The 17849-nt window shown below is 38.0% G+C and overlaps 1 long non-coding RNA gene across 2 annotated transcripts; it reads left to right on the forward strand.

The window, feature by feature from the left end:
- Positions 1 to 6: 6 nt before the first annotated feature.
- On the forward strand, positions 7 to 8897 carry LOC108499993. Of its 2 annotated transcripts, none has more exons than XR_001875733.1 (4): positions 7 to 360; positions 1845 to 1961; positions 3625 to 3727; positions 8733 to 8897. It is a non-coding gene; the product is annotated as an uncharacterized LOC108499993 (long non-coding RNA). The 2 variants fall into 2 exon arrangements; XR_001875732.1 differs by lacking the exon at positions 7 to 360 and adding an exon at positions 400 to 539.
- Positions 8898 to 17849: the final 8952 nt, after the last annotated feature.

A 17849-nucleotide genomic window follows, 5' to 3' on the forward strand; every position in this document is an offset into this window, starting at 1 on the left:
AAAAAAAAGGTATGTCTTATACTGCTGGAGCTGTAGATATAGGAGAAAAATCCAAGCCGAGGAGGGACGGGGAGGAGAGAGGGGGGGCGCAATTACTTTAGCGGTGCAGTGAAAATGATGAGCAGCAAATGTTGCCTTTTTTCCCTCCTCCTTCTCGTCCCTCCACCCCCCACCCTCCACCCAAAATGCAAGTCTTAGAGGATTTCTGTGTCTCAATGAAGTAATAATAAAGGCGGCTGACCACAGTCTGGGCTAGCGCCAACTGTGCGGGGGGGGGAGGGGGAGGAATATCCCTGCTCCCAGAGGCCTGAGGAGAAGAGGAAGAGTGGAGGATTGTTGCAGCACAAGTTCTTGCTCTTGGTAACTTGCTTTTGCTCCCCACCCCCCTTCCCTTTTCTTTCTCTCTATGAAGGGACGGTTTTCACAGGCGAGGAAATGAGCCGCTTTTGTGCAAAGGCAGAGTTCGTTCCTTATTCTAGGGAGCTGACTCTCCTCCCCTCCTAGTGTGCAGCAATGTTATTGCGAGTCAAACTTGTAAGGTGTGTGCTGTCTGTGGACGCACTGATCCCTACTGCTGCTTCAACATATCAATTATACCGCCGGTGCGCAGAGCCCCCTCGCAGAGCTCCCCTCCGGGCGCGGCACGCACCACACCGGCAGCGGCGCGGAGGGGCTCGGCCTCCGCCGCCCCCGCGGGACGCGCGGCCGCAGCGCCTTTGCGCCTTTGTGCCACCCGGGGCTGCGCGGAGCCCCCTCTGCCCCCCGCTCGGGCGGGTTTGCCCTCCTCCACCTCTGCCAAATGCTTATCCCGGGCCGCGGTGCTGCGCGCCTCCGCCAGCCCGCCGGGACCGCGCTACTGCCCCTGCTTTTGCCCCGGCCGGGCCGCCCGCCGCCGAGCCCGCCTGGCCGCGGCGCTGCGCGGGGGTGGGCGCTGGGAAGGAAGCGAGGAAAGTTGGGCGGGAGCGCGGGTCGGCGGCGGACAGCCCCGCTGTCTCGTCCTTCCCCCGGTGTCTCCCCTTCCTTGCTTCAGCTTTGAGAGCTGCAGCCGCGGTGGGAGTGGGCACGGAGACGCGAGGGTTCCTCGCCATGGTGCTCGGAGGGAGCTGCCGGGGCTGCACTCCGCGCTCCCTCCTCTCGGAGCCGCAGGGGGAGTCGAGGGGCGAGGAGCCCGTCCCACAGGGAGCATAGCGGCTGTGCCGCGTCAGGGTCAGCAGAGGAACGGGAGAAAAGGGGACTCCCTCCCGCAATAGGGTCTCACTAGACCTCCCAGCTTCTGGGGTGACTCGAAAACCACGGCCCTGGAAGCCAAGTTGCTGATTGCCGGAGCTAAGAAGTGTAGTGCATGTGGAGAAGAACTGAACCTTTCACCAGACTAGTGAGTGGACAGCTAGAAAAGAAAGTAACACACTGTGTTAGTGCACCTTGCACAAATAGCAGCCTTGATGCTACACCGTTTCTGAGGAAACCGAGGCTCGTACCTAGAGGAGTTGCATGGGACAGAACACAGGTAGCAACACTCCAGAGTATGCTTAGTGTTGGAAAGGCTATGACAGCATCTTAGAAGGGGGCAGATGTCCCAGGCACTGTAACCTTTGCTTCCATGAATCAAAGCTATCACCTGGGCTAGTCTCCCCTTTTCCCATGCAACTGTGTGCCTTTTGGAATCATAGCTTGGCTCCTAATCTAACAGTATTCTCTTATCTTGACTTTTCTGTCCATTGCTGTTCCAAAGCAAATTAAGACACACCAACTTTATGTTAAAACAGAGACTGCATTCAAATCCTTTGTATTAAATAACATCTGTGTTTGCATTCTGTTTTAATACAAAATGCTTTGTATTGCAGCTAATACCAGGAGATATGAAACTGGTTAGTCCCCACATGTTGCACATAAAAAGAATTCATAATGAGCATCTGTGGGATGTGGAATGGATCCCATGAGTTAGCTGAAGACCTCATAACGTAAGAGCTGAGAAGCCTAAGTGAATTATGACTCTCTTTCCTCGCAAGTAGGATTAATTTTCTATCCCACTTATATTCATTATCTATCCTGTTTATACTATAGGGACATCAATTGTTTGAGTGTTAAATACGAAGACTTTACAGAAACGTGTAGGTTAGATAGCTTGCAGAGAAGAGGGGGGGATGTTATTGCTAGGAAAAATGTTATTCAAACTCCATGTTTAAAGACAAATATTAGATAAAGCTGCTCACTTTTTTAAGGACTGACAATTCTGTGCCTTTCTCTTACAACATGTTTAAAATGTAAGGTTTACAAAGTAACCCTCCATCTGCCTGTGGCCCTCCCAGTGATGTCAATAGGAATTTTGCATGCAGATGAAGGCCCGTATATGGCCTTTAGAGAGCAGGTCAATAAATGGCTGGAGGAATAATTAAAGACTTCTGAGCTGCTCCTTTCCTTTTTCTTACATTATAGTACAAGACTGGCATGAATATAGGCTGGGCTACCACTCTAATTGGCTATGGAATAACACTGAAAGGAATTTAAATGTGGGCAGTAGCCATTTTCCAAATGATCACTCCATTACAGTAGTTTTGTCTGTCAATGTATGGCCAGGCAGTAGAGTGGATGTAATCATGTCGAAGTCCCCATCCACTGATTGTCACTCTTTGCTCTACAGTAGCAACTCTGAGCAGATTTTCATGTTTCAAAGAGACAGCCAGGACAGAGAGCCTGCTTTTAGCCAACCTTGCTTCAGCTTAGTCTCGAGAGTCACTGCTTTTCATCTGTGTAGGCAGAACCAGGATCTCTGATATTTAATAAGATCTTTTATGACTATTGATTAATATCTTAAGTGTTAATGTGAACAGAAAGTCAGTCTGGATAACTTTGCTTGCACAAGTAAACCCACTGAGTCACTGGAACCACTTGCAAATAGTTTTGTATGTTAGAAGATGAACAGGATTCAAAGGTAGGTTTGCGAATGTCTATAGAATACAGAAGCATTTTCTTTGTCATAACTCTTAAAGATATCAAATAAAAAACATTGTCTCATATTTGAAGAAAAGTCCATTTTGATTGCTTGTATCTTTTTTTCCCCAAAAATTAATCACAGTGGTAAAATCCAGTAGGAATTTCTGAGACTTGTTTTATACACTGATGAAAATATCCATCATCAAGCTTATACTCTGTGCCATATTAAATAGCATGGACCCAATTTGCTACATATTTCACCAGTGATAAAACATACCATGATGGATTTAAATTAATTTGATGCAGCATGCTAGAGGAAATGAGATGAGAATAAACCCCAATATTTTTAATTTAGTTTATTTCTTACTTTGATAAAATTATTGACAGCTTCTGGTGTCTGAGCGACATAGTTTTTGTCTCAATACCATATACTATTGCAAGATATGCTGCAAGTTGCTTTAGTATTGATTAAGAAAAGAATTATCCTAATAAAGTGCTTCTGTTTCTAACTATGTCCTGTAGACTTTCCTTTCTTAGGCAAAAACACAGTAAAGATAAAAATTAAAAACACATGACAGTGTGTAATACAATAACATTCAATATTTATGCTTTTCATATACCACTCTATCACAATTATATGTTATATCTTTATTCCCATTGTCAGTGTACTACTGTTCCTTTCTTTCACAGGTGAAAAAATATCTCTTCGATGGAAATTCATTTCCATTTACTTAAAGTTAAACGGTTTGACTTTGAATTTTCATTATCTGCTGTTGGAAGGAGCCTGTGACAGGTATGAGGGAGAATGCTACAAAGCTTCATTGTATCGTCTAATTTTTGCTTCACTTTAGTCAGATATCATTTAGGTAGAGAGTAAAATAGTATACGCGGAACAGGATAAGATAGAACAAAACAGAACAGAAATAAAATGAAAATAGGATATATAATGAATTACAATAGAAAAATGCCTTTATCTTGAAGTGATTTTTTTTTAGTTATACTGATTCCTCACTAGTGAGAAAATTGAACTAATTTTATATAAAAGGAATATGTCATAACAGGATATGGCATTTATCTTCCTGAGATAGGGGTGACCTCATCATTCACAAGTGGTGTAGCTATGAATGAGTAATCAGCCTCCCCACCCATTAAGTGTAGATAAAGTCCACATCTTCTGTCTAAGTATTAAATATTTGATTTATTATTTTACAACTCACCATCTCTACAAGTGTTCACTGACTGTTGCTTTGGTTGCTGCTACCAATATGTATCATCATTTGGAAGCAGAAGCAGCTCCTCAAAAGGTGCCCTGAATAATAGTGAATGTAAGATGAGAAGGAAACGGAAAATAATAGATGAGAAGAAAACAAAAGATGAACCTACAGGAAAAAAATTATGAGCAAAACAGGGATACGGAAAGTCTTTAACTGGCCTATATTTTTATTACCTGTAATATTCCAAGAGCTTTATAACATACATGCAGTGAAAATATTTTTCATATTAATACCTCACATATATCAGCTACCTCCTATCTCAAGTTATATTGCTCAAGTTATTCCCAGAGGAATTTATATATGTATAATGTGAGAGAAATATTTAGTTAGGAAAGAATTCCTTTTTACTATTTATCAGCACTGCATATTAGGGAAGAGCCACAGTTAAAAAAACACAGTTTATTTCTAGAACTATATATGATAACAAAATTTGCTCTTTCAAATGATGTCACGTGCTGTATTTTGTTTTCATTTCTTTGTGAACCCAATGAGTGCAGTTTAAAGAAAATATTTGGAGTTTAATTTTAAATACAAAAACACTGTCTGTTCTTCTGTTTAGAAGAAAAAACTCTAAACAGAACATGAAGTCAGGAAAAAGACCATCACAACTTAAATGGAAAGACTGAAATATTTTCCATCTTCACCATTCCTTGACATGCACTCAGGGTTGGAAGAGTAGATGAGGGAAATGTCTTTTCTGAAAGGTTGCTCTAGGAATGAAGGGCAAGTTTAAGGTTGCCCCTTCCCCCTGCATTCAAAAAAAAAAAAACAAGCATAGAGTAAGATAGAAGAAAAGTGCCTGGGGAAAGTAGCATCACTATCGAGATCATAAAAGATGTATAAGGACATCAGTGGAAGAACTAGAAAAACTATTAGAAGAATACCCTACAGGGCTATCCCAATGGCTCAGCGATTAGCACACTGTGCTGCCATTGGGAAAATGCAGTGAAGGTTTGAGGCTAATCTAAGGATCTCATTCATTGGTACCGGCAGCTGAGAGCCTTTCAAGCATGGGGAGTCCACAGTGGAGAAAGACTGATACATTGCTTACACACCCAGAAGTATGTACGTAGGCATGTTCTGACCAATGAAGCTTTCTCAGAAAGGAGTATCATGATTATCAGATTGCATAATTTGCTCTCTATGTGAAAGCAAAAGAGCACCTGTGGCCCACCGTGTAATGACAGAGGACAACTCATTTTCCAAGGCTGGAACATCAGTATTAAAGTCAATTTCTCCAGTATTGTGTACTTTGCTCTGGCCACAAATTTTAGCGAATGAGTTATTTCTTAGCACTAGACATTTCCTGCAGTGTTGATCCCCCACAAATTCTCTAGCACCTCCAGCAGATTGAGAGATAACCAGCTCATTTTTTTCAGACTCTACTTGCTTCTCCAGAGTGTCTAACCCGTGATGTTCCTCCAGGCAGTTTTAGCACCTGTGTATCCATTTCCATTGTCTTCAAGATCAGTCTTATGCCTCCAAAGTAGAGTAATCTGCTTGACATCAAATTGACATCAAATTAGGGTCATAGAAACCACAACTAAATTGTGCTGCTTCCACCTTCTCAAAAACCTGATTCATACCACACAGCTTAATTCTAGAAAGTGGAAAACCAAATCAGTTAAGGTTTTTTTTATCTCCAGGGCTTCTAAGAGATGCCAACATATTATCTTTTGTTCTCACTACATTCAGATTTTTGGTTCTACTCATCTGTAAGATAAATGAAACTTTAAAAGAACACAGGGATAGTCAACATACTTTTCCCTTTTATTTATTTATTTACATTTATTTTTAGCCTCTGTCAGTGCTCCCAAACCACAATAATTTGAAGAAGCAGCTGTTGGTGTGTCCTGAAAAGACAGGATCAGTAGGTAGCTCAAGGTTTTTGATTCCTCTTAGAGGATGATTCTTACCCTTTCCCTTACTAAGTAGTCATTCTCTTTTAATTCAGAAGAAACAGAAAAAGATAAACAGAAGAAACATGCTCTCTTTTTCCTAATAATTTTTTGATGAACAAATCCAAGTTAATTATACATACGGCAAAAAAAAGCATTGAGCTTTCACTCAGAGTTCTTTCAGACAAGCCTAGTACAGTCTACTGTAGCCTTTCTTCTTTGGTAGCAACCATCAGTGCTCTGTTGAGTCATGCAGCAATGAACATTGAACAAGAATGTTCACAAGACTACCCATGCCTGTATCTCCTCCCTTACTGTCCAAGTTGCATCCAGTACAGTTTAAAGCTATGCTAAGTCCTTAAAGCCATGCTTCTCCATAGTCAGTGGGGTGTTTTTCTTCTGTTTTATAAAAGCATTACTTTTCCACTCATTGAAGACAGCGCATTATGTTCCTGTGTAGCATGGTCCCAGGTGGGCAGCCATGTAGATCTGTGGCTCTGCTAACAGCTTCTGAAACTTCAAGCATACATATAAGTCAGAAATAAATACTCTGATCTTTGGTCTTAGTGTTTTTCCAAAAATAATCAAAACTTATAAGGATATATATGTGCCAAAGACTTGAATACAGGCTAGCCTGTCTGAAAATGCATCTTTGTTCAAGCATTGGAATTTCTAACAAAGTACCATTCTTATTTATGACTATTTATTATTCTGCAGTTTGAGTTCTTCCTGGGAAGAAGATGATTGTCCAAAGTTTTTCTTCTTTTTTTTTTTCTTTTAAAATCAAAAAATTCAAGTATCGAGCATACTCACAGATGATCTTCAAAGTTCAAACACATCTCAAATCTTACTCTTTCAATTTCAAACTTTCTTGTATTAAAATACAAACCTTTCTAGTATTTTTACATGTCTATCAGACAGCTTAAAGAGGTAGCTTTATTCACTTGACAGACCTCCATCCATTTTACTTGCATTTCTCTCTGTTGGTTTTTTTGTTCTTCGGTTGTAAGTATTCTCGCCACTTCAAAGTGTATTTTCATTATCAGAAAGTACTGGACTGTAGTTTTTGTCTAAATAAAGTTGATTAGTTCATTCGCTGGAACTTAGGAAGGCTGCCTAGCGTTCTTCGCTTTACACAGTGTATCACGTTATCTGATTTTTATACTCATGACTGGATAACATAGAAGACATCTCTGTGACTTTTGAGTCTCAAATCTATTAGGTGTTGGCAACATATTGGATGGACTCTCTGGACTCTCTGAAGAAAACACATAATGTGATTTCCTGGTCATCAATATATGTTTTAAGTATTACAGAATTAAGCCATTGTTCTCTTCATTGCACATTGAGGCAACATATATTTGGCTTTAGAGTATCTCTAGTTTGGGTAGATATGGATGTCTACTGGAAGAAAATTATAATTTGTCTTAGTTCAAAATTAATTAAAGAAGTTTTATTGTACCTTTTTTATTTTTGCCACAAAATGGATACTCATTTACTTTTAATAACTTGACAGCCAGTAATGACTGCATTTCTGCTCCTTCAGTAGGACTGCTTGGTGAAAGTTATCAATTGCTAAGGGCATCACTTATTTCTTCTCTGTACATAACAGGGAAGAAAAAGCAAGGGAACTCCTGCTATCATTTGTTTTGAAATATGTCCTTTATTCTGGAAAAAAACCCCTACAGATCTTCAAGCATATTTTGTTTGATATAGATTTGGCCTTTTTAGTCTGGAACAAGAAGAAATATCGAGAATCCATGCAAGTAGATATTACAACAGCAGCAACAACATCTGCACAATGTTAGATTTTATTTATAGTTGCAACTTTTAATAATTACTATCATCTCCTCAGCTTCTCAATTTCTGCAACAATTTTTTTAAGAAATGTTTTTGTCTGACTATAGCATCATGAGAAGTTTCATTAAAAAAAAAAGAAAAAATCACTTCCTTTAACTGAACTAAATCTATATTTCATCCTAAAATAATAAAACCACATGTAGATAAAAACTATCAAACAGGTACAAGTAAAATTTTAATGTTTTTTGGGATATCCAGATCATATAGCAGTAATTCTTTCAGTATTCAAAGGCAAGCACTGAATTAATTTAAAAGTTATAATTTTATCTTGAAGAATGTTATTTATGGCCTACACTATTTTCTGTGCCATCAATTCCATAACAACTTATCTGTGTATCCAGTCCTTCACTATATGCCAACCAAGCACAGTGATTAGTTTTATCTAGAACATACTATACTTTATTACTCTTCCTAAAGCTGAACTTTTGATTCTTATCAATGTTAGTCAACTGCTTTTAGGTTATGGAGAAGTACAAGGGGTGAAAATCTTCATAATAAAGAAGATATTATATACAAAAAAATCTCAAATTAATAAAATTACTAAAACTGATATATCAAATACCTGAAGTAGAAAAAAAACCAAGATTAAGATTTTTCTTGAAGTCATTGTACCCCTTACTTTTTACGGTATGCACTAATAATACTTCAAAGATAGGAAGAAGAAATATTCAGTTTAAATATCAATAATATTCTCAGCTTTCAGAATATTCTTATTATGAATCCTTGGTACTTCCAGTAATGTTACTCTTTTACATTTGCTTTTTAGGTGAAGAAGAGTCTATGGGTGGGAATAATGGAAAATATTTTGACTTTTGAGAGACTCTAAACTCTTCAAACCTATTGTTATAACAGATGATGCTTGACATTGCAAATCATTCTGTCTTCCTTTTACTTGTAAGTCCTGTAATCTGTAATAAACTGTGTACATGCATTCATATGGTGCTGTTTGGTTTGTGGATCACACACAGCTGGAGTTAAATTATTTAATGTCTAGAGTTTAAAATATATGTTGTCTTCATTGTTAGGAAGATCTTTAAATATCTCTTAATGTAGTTTTCAAGGAAAATAAGCATTGAGGAAAGAAAAAAAAGGTGAAAAAACAAATATACTATATACATGTGATATACATGCTAACTTGAATGTACCTTTGAAATTATCAAACAATATTTTTTTAGGTATGAACTCCATTTTGATATTCTGCTTTTTATCATACACACATTCACAGAATCACAGAATCAGAATATCCCAAGTTGGAAGGGACCCATCAGGATCATCAAGTCCAACTCTTGGCCCTGCGCAGGACCATCCTCTGTTCCAGTGCCCAACCACCCTCTGGGTGAAGAACTTCTTTCTAATACCCAACCTAAACCTCCCCTGACACAACTTGAGGCCATTCCGTTGGGTCCTGTCACTGGTCACCACAGAGAAGAGCTCAGTGTCTGCCCCTCCTCTTCCCCTCATGAGGAAGTTGTAGACTGTGATGAGGTCTCTTCTCAGTCTCCTCTTCTCCAGGCTGAACAGACCAAGTGACCTCAGCCACTCCTCACACGGCTTCCCCTCAAGGCCCTTCACCATCTTCATTGCCCTTCTCTGGACACATCTAATAGCTTTATAACCTTCTTATGTTGCAATGCCCAAAACTGCACACAATATTCAAGGTGAGGCCACACCAGTGCAGAGCAGAGCAGGAAAATCCCCTCCCTCGACCGGCTGATGATGCTTTGCCTGATGCCCCCCAGGACACGGTTGGCCTTCCTGGCTGCCCGGGTGCTGCTGACTCATATTCAACTTTCCTCAACCAGGACCCCCAGGTCCCTTTCTGTGGCACTGCTTTCCAGCATCTTATTCCCCAGTCTGTACAAACATCCAGGCTTGCCCCATCCCAGGTGCAGAATCCAGCACTTTCCCTTGTTGAACTTCATGTGGTTGGTGATTGCCCAGTCCTGTAATTGGTCGAGGTCTCTCTGCAGAGCCTCCCTGACTTCGAGGGAGTCAACAGCTCCTCCCAGTTTTGTGTAATCTGTAAATGTGCTTAGTATCCCTTTCAGTCCTGCATCCAAGTCACTTACGAAGATGTTGAAGAGCACGGGGCTCAAGATGAAGCCCTGTGGAACCCCATTAGTGACAGGTCACCAGTCTGATGTCACCTCATTCAGTATTACCCTCTGTGCTTGACCCCTGACTCAGTTGCTCACCCAGCACATGGTGTATTTATCCATCTGTGTGCTGGACAGTTTGTCCAGAAGGATCCTGTGAGAGAGTATCAGAAGCTTTACTGAAATCCAAAAAGATTACATCAACTGTCTTCTGTTGATCAACTAGGTGGGTTAACTTGTCATAAGAGGAAATCAGGTTTGATAAGCAGGACTTTCCTCTCATGAAGCCGTGATGGCTGTGACCAGTGACTGCATGTGTGTTTCAATACTTCCCAGAATAATCTCCATAACTTCCATACCAGGCACTGAAGTGAGACTGACAGGCCTGTAATTTCCATGGTCCTCCTTCTTGCCCTTCTTGAAAATCAGGACAACATTCACCAGCTTCCAGTCAGCTGGGACCTCTCCAGATTCCCAAGACTGCTCAAAAACATTATTCCATGATTAAAAAAATAACGTAGTTTTGCAAGCAGATGCCCAGTGATTTGTTATTAGGTTCAGTTATGATGGTGCAGGATGATAAAATTACGACTAACATTTAAAGAGTTCCAAGGTTGAATCCTCACTATCTTATAAACAAACTAGAATTTGACTCTCCTGGTAACTTTGAATGCTAGGCCACTGGTTTTTATACAAAATATTCAGAAATCTAGTCAACCCAAAACAGAGACCACTGTCTGAGACACAGTCCTTGTTTGGAAAGTAAATTGAGGATTTTCAAGGGTTCATGCTGTAAGAAAAGGAACTGGGGAGCCAAAGATAAGTCAATGTCTTTTACCACCACTGAGTACTGAAGTTAACGTGTGTGTGTCTCCATTTCTTTGTTCAGAATTACTGTAAACATTGTCTTGTGGAGACAATCTAAAAATAATTGTAGTTACACCGTTCATTCGGGTGAATTAGTGGAGGGAAACAAAGAAGGCTCACCACATTGCTAATAAACACAAGCCTTATGCATTGTCTGACTGAATACTGGCTGTTCTGGTGTCCTAGGCTGGATACCAGCAACAGAGTCTGCTTGGACAGCAGAAGTGTATGACCTGCTAACAGCTAATTATTTCTTCAGAGTGACAGTATGATGTTGATTAAAAATATATACTAATATATATGGTATTTTAGACCTATAAATATATCTTGCTTGATTTATTTGGTCTGAGCTCATCTATAAATTGTCTGGCTTCTGAAGGAAAATGGCAAAATTGTCTTGCATGTAGAGGGATTTCTTTCAAGTTAAATCAGTGGTTACAACAAAAAAATCCAAATGAATGACAAACTCTGAAGAGCTCAAACAAAGCAAATTTTAATACATAAATATCAGAGGGCATATGTATGTCTTGAATAGAGAACAAACCTGAGATCTGGATTGGTGGGTGAAAAAAAGTTCAATTTATATTTTCCCTCTGAAAAACCAAGAAGAATAAGAAGAACATTCTAGTACAGCATAGTGGTTTAGAACTGCAACACACCTTATTCAGTCGTGAATTTGAGTAATAGTTGAGGTGTAGTCTGTTTCAAGCAAGATGGCAAAAGCAAGCATGCTCATCATTCCTCCAATTATCTCCATCATCAGTTTAATTTAATGGAAGAATTCTACAGTTTCCTAAAAAAAATAAACCAAACAGAAACAAACAAAAAAACAAAGCAAAAAAAACCCAAACAAAAATGCAAACCAAAACCAAACCAAAAACAACTCCACACAAAACAAAGTATCACCAAAATAAAAAAAAAGCATATGCAAAATACATATTTGTATCATATTGGACCTTTCATGTGACTTTCATGAAGGACAAACAAATGTTGATCCATTTGTTTTTAATACATCAGCTTGGATTTTTCATCTTCTCTGTACACCTAAAAAAAAATTATAAAAGGATACTAACAAAAAAGTCTGCAAGATGCTTCTTTCTTTCATGTCAGGTAATATTCAATACTGCTTATCAGGAAGTCAACAAACTACAACCACAAGAAACAAGGTGTTTGAACATTCAGTCTTGAAAGTATGATGGTGGAATCAGTGGTCTGATGCAGTTAAGAATGACTATTAAAGTGAATTGAGAATAATTTTTAATAGTGTTTCATTGAAGTCAATGGGCCAGTGTTATCAGAAGTGAGTCTCGTTGTGAGAGATTAATTTTTTATTTCAAGCCATTGAAGTCAAAGGGAACAGGCTACAGAAAGTTAACCCCACACAGTGCAATTATATTCAATGCAGCCTCATCTTGTGGAAAAAAAAAGACTTTATTAAGTATAAAGTTCATGCAGCATCACTTTCACACAATATTTTTAAAAACCCACCAACGTAGTGTCACAGAGGATGGTGAAGTAAGTAGTGCAGCTACGCTTTTAGGATAATTGCACAATATCACTTAACAGCACAGATCATATAATACTGTCTTCAAGAGAGAAATGTTAGGCAAGGTATCCCATATCCTATACTCTTTGAACAGTGCCTCAAGCTCTTGCTTTTGCTAAATAGCCATGAGAATCAGGCTGAAGGAGTCTGATGTCTCACGCAGAGGGTGGCAAAAGTAAAAAATACCTTCACTGTCACTCTCTCCTAAAACTAAACTAATGGCTTCTGTCATGAAAGCAATACCTTCACTATAGTGAACATTTACAGTGTTTGCAACATTTGATTAGCGAAGGATAAATTTAGCTACTTATCATCAGGAAAATTAATCTTCAACATTTTTTTCAACCTAAATTTAATCACTATTAACTTCTTAATGTTCAGAGGAACTTATGTAAAACCAGCAAATGCAGGACTAGATCCTGTTAGGTTTTATGTGAGTCCAAAGTGAGAGACATCCTTTGTTTTACCACTTCATGGATTTTGTCATCCCCCAAACACTTACCACTGCATAATCACATTACAGTAGAAACCCATGTCAACAGGCAAATATTATAAAAAAACATGAATGTGGAGGTATGTAAATAGTTCAAAGTGATTACATAGTGTATAATTGATGTGCAGTTTTAGGTTTTGTGCTTTTTTTCTCCACAACACAATGTTCTCTGTGCTCTAGATCCCATTGATTAAAAATTATAACATAAACCCTTTTAGTATAAGTACAGCAGTTCCAAGTTTCATTGAATGCTTAATTTTTTTATATTCATGAGTGTGTTTGCAGCTTGGAATAATTCTGCAATTATGGAATCCCTGGAATGAAAATATTACTTAATGTTCCATCAACAATGTGACAAAGGACATAAGCCAATTTAGACAGTGTATATAGGGTAACAAAAGATAAACAAAGTATGTGCAACCCAGTCAATACAGGACTTAAAAAGTGTAAGTCAGCTGATGTCGATTAAGTAGTCTCAAATCTATCCTCCAAAATTCCATGTAGGCAATGATGAGAATGAAGCAGCAAAATGCCAAGTGTTCTGTCTCCTTCAATAATAGATGTAATAGATGATTTTGTTCCTTCTGCCTTAGCTGCAGGAAGCAAATCAGGTATCTCAGTACTGAAGACATCTTTGTAACTTGAAAGTCACACCAGCATATAACATGCTTTTCAGGTCTGCTTGGAAGTGTTGGCTCCTGACCAACTACACTGGTAACAAGGCTCTATTACATTGCTCACACTGATATTCAGTCTCTTAATGCCAACTCTCTGAAAGGTTGTGGTGAATTTTTATCTACCCTTGCGTGGCCTTGTGATGCAGCTTCATAGAGACACATAGTTTCAAGGAAATATCATTCTCTTGACTTTTTTATCTTACAAATTCACTTAGATTCTTGTTATCATAAAATTGGTCATTCAAAACTTTATCAAAGTCTTAAAAATAGAAAAAAACAACCTATATTCTATATCTGGAGATATTTTTAAAAAATTCTCTTCATGGAGTGACATGGACTTACTGAAAAATATGGTAATCAAAAAGGATTTTGAGAAAGCATCGCAATCAGTCCTGAGCAGGTTACTGAAAACTACCCTACTGGTTTTGCCTGAGACAAATTCTATGTGTTAGCAGCTGTGTTTGCTTCTTTGTTGGAGAGCATAGGTGGAGGACAAGTTACAGTCCCAGTAGGACTGAAAGACTAATCTCTACTGAAAAAAAGAAGTGAAAATTATGTTTTGACAGTTTCATATTTTCTAAAAAAAAATAATAGAGGTAAGTAAGTTAGATGCTCGGATTAGTCAAATCAATGTGACTTGAAAAGATAGAGATGATAAACCCTAAAAAAAATTTTTTTATGGTAACTTCATCACACTATTCATCATAGAAAGGCATATATATAATTATGTATGCATGGTAGAACCCCTGTAAAGCAATAACTTTTAATGAACTAGTCCTGTTAAAATAATACCTTTCTGGGCACCAAACCAAATATGTACAGGAATACAGTGCAAACCTTCTGAATGATAAAGAAGAAACTAAATAGAAAATAAAGAAAACTAACAAAAAGAACATTCAATAGGAAAATGGACTGATAAGCCCGCTTATATTAATAGTTGTACATGTTTTCATGAAATCAAGATAAATTTGATAAAAGAGAGCCTTTTAAAATTGGTATTTGCTGTAGAAATATTATTTATTAAAAATAAACTTCTTTTTCCCTAAGAAGGTTGATTCTAATTTCATCTCTTTTCCTGATTTCAGATAAATTATACCAGGAATGCATTTTTTCCTTTAAAGTATTTGTTTCATGGTAGTTGTATGTTTTGCTTTATTAGGGCAGCATTGCACACTGTTTGATAGAAATCCAGTCTCTGATCGGCAAACCTTATTCTACTTAAAAAGCTTGACCCCATGCAGAGCTTAGATCCAGGTTGTCAAATAGTTTTAAGTACTCAACTCTTTTTGAAAATAAAAAGTGATACTACCTAAGATCCACATCTCTGGAGATACTTGGTTTTCTGGACTCCAGTGAGTGCTGAGGTCATTAAGCCTCAGGAGGCAGCCAGCATATTGATGCTTCAGACTATGCTGTCATTCTCACATGACATTCAACTTTTTCCCCTGAATTTGGGAGCCAAAGCTGGTGATGATAACAGTCTGAGAATGATGGGATCAGAGCACATGAATGTTTGCTTAGTTTTGCATAACTGATTGATTCATCAAGGAGGAACTGAACTTTGAAGGACCACGTCAAACATTCATTTTTGCTTCCCTGAGCAACAGGTTACCAACGTGCAAGATCCTTAGGAATGTTGGTAGCTTAATAAGACTTTCATTAAGATCATATCTTCCAGGTCTCCTACTCTAACATCAGATCAATTTGTTGCTGAAATTCATTCTAATTTTAAAAGGCATGGAGATAAGGCCTCCAGGTGTGGGGGCAGTGACTCAGTGAGCAACCTTCTTCTAAGTGGCAAAAAAGCCTTAAAACTCAAAATTGCTCAAAAATAAAAAAGGCAGGAACACAGTTAAGTTTGGAGAATGGATGTCAAGGTGTAAGCAATAAGGAACAGTCTCAAATACGACAAAAGACATCGTCATAGGGAATTAATTTTCTAAATTATATTTTGAAGGTTAAGTATTTCTTCCCTTGATAAGACTTTAGTACTGGTTTCAGTTTCATTTGTTTTGCCTCTTGTATTGATTTCACTTTTCACATACTCTTGTATTTCAGAAAATATATTTTACTTAGAAATTGTTGAAAACATTTCTGAAAAGTTCTAATGGATAATACAAGAAGAGTAAAAATTAGTGTTACAAATGTAGTGATGTTCCATATAAAGTTAATTAGTTTATTTTACATTTCTTTATGCTTCATTCCAAACTCAGGACTACCTTTGTCTCCCCATGCTGACTGTGATACAACCTTCTGCCACGGTGACTTGTTCTGAAGTCGCTTGAATTAAAAGGCCATGCTTTGGATCTACATTTCTATGGATGAAATACAGCAGATTAAGTGATTCTGAGCTGCTAACCTCAGCCTCCATCCTTCTGTCTGTTTTAGAGCTCTTGTGATTCATTGCCATTCTCCTGAAGTCACAGAGAAAGGACAGACGGTTTTAATTACGACCACAAAAAAAAAAGTCAATCAGGCATATGGAGATAAGAGCCCAGAATTTTTATGAGACCTTGGAGAAGTTAGCTTGCCAGAATGTGAAACCGTGGAAGTTGACTTATTTCAGCTTGGGAGAAAATTTCCTGAGTCTCTGATTTTTTTTCAGGAGAATCTGATAATAAAATTACTAATATATGACCTTTGCTTAGAAACAAATGAGAGAGGAAAAGTACAGATAACAATAGCTGAAAAATAGTACATATTTATAAGAAGTAAGTACAAATTGTTTTGAACTTTATTTTAAAACCTTTTGCATGAGACTTGTTTGAAGTTCTATTGTGTTAGGTTGAAATCAGTGAAATTTTACTGTACCAGAAAGGATTGGTCCTTGATAATAGCACTGTAATTGTTGTAAAGGGTTTGCAGAATAATATATAATTAAATGTCTTGAATATTTTTTTTAAATTAATATTGGGGGTAAGGTGTGGAGGTGAGAGGTCAAATGTTTCCTCCTATCCTGTAAAGTGATCAAAACTTTTTTAATAAATAATTTCATAGCAATATTTGGATTTATTTCCTAATGAAAATCCTAATAGTCCAAACATCACTATTTCCAAAAGAAGGATAGGATTATTCATATTCTGCTGCTGAATGGTGTGATCTATGATTTTCACTAGAAACAGCACCTGCTGACAAGATTTTATAAATATGCTTAATCTGAAAAACCTTAAAATAAGTCAGTTTCTAGCTAAATTTAACTCCATTAGAATAACCTGTATTAAGAACACCAAATAGGCAAAAACACTAACACATCAATCTAAACTGAAACCTTCATAATATTGACTTCTATTTTATCTATAGGAGCTACTTTAATGGTACTCGAACAATATATTTTAGCTATTTATAATTCTGAAAACATAGTAGAGGCAGAAGAAGTCTGTAATGAAGAGATACCAGAAGCAAAGGGTTCAGTTCATAAAACTTCTTTCATTCATTAATTTTCATCTAGAGTAAATGTGGTGGCTGGTTCACAAAAGGCACCACACTGAATAAACTATATCAGTGAAACAGTTTAAAGTCATTACTCTCTCAGGCACCATGCGTCATCATCTCCTTGCCTGTTGCCTTTTGTGAATGAATGCTGCAGCTTGTGGGAGTGTTCTGGGTCTCCACTTGGCTTCAGGGAGAGCAGAGTTGACTCTTAACATAACCACATTCCTACCAGCATCTTGAGTGAACTTTTTTTTTAAGGACAAGAGGTTGTTTTTTTTTCTCTGCAGAGACAATTAACCTAGCAGCAGTGAATTATGAACAATCATTGACCATTCAGAGTAATAACCAGTTCATTATGGCAGCTATTTACAAAGGTACTGCAATTACAGCTAACTTCTAAGTGAGTATACACAGACTGATTTCTTCGTACCTCCAAATTCTTTTCTCTTCCAACCTGTATTTCTTTTACAGACTTACAGGATAAATCCTGAGCAAACATAACAGCATGGGGCTTTTACCTATGTCCATTTTCCATCACTGAAAGACATTCAAGAAGGAAAAGGGAGAGAAATGACCAAAGATTGAAAATAGCTACAGTAATCCTGTTTCTTGGATAAAAATCTAGGAAAAACAGATTTAAGAACACTGCCAAATTTAGAAGTTATTACTCAGGGCCAAACTCTTACATTTACAATATTGTATGGCCAGTCTTCGCGAGTGAAGATTTTGGGAAAGGTCATTAACCCTTCGAGCCTGCGCAGTGGATTTTTTA

Source organism: Lepidothrix coronata, unplaced genomic scaffold, assembly GCF_001604755.1.
Source record: "Lepidothrix coronata isolate B3197 unplaced genomic scaffold, Lepidothrix_coronata-1.0 Scaffold83, whole genome shotgun sequence".
Classification (NCBI taxonomy): Eukaryota; Metazoa; Chordata; class Aves; order Passeriformes; family Pipridae; genus Lepidothrix; species Lepidothrix coronata.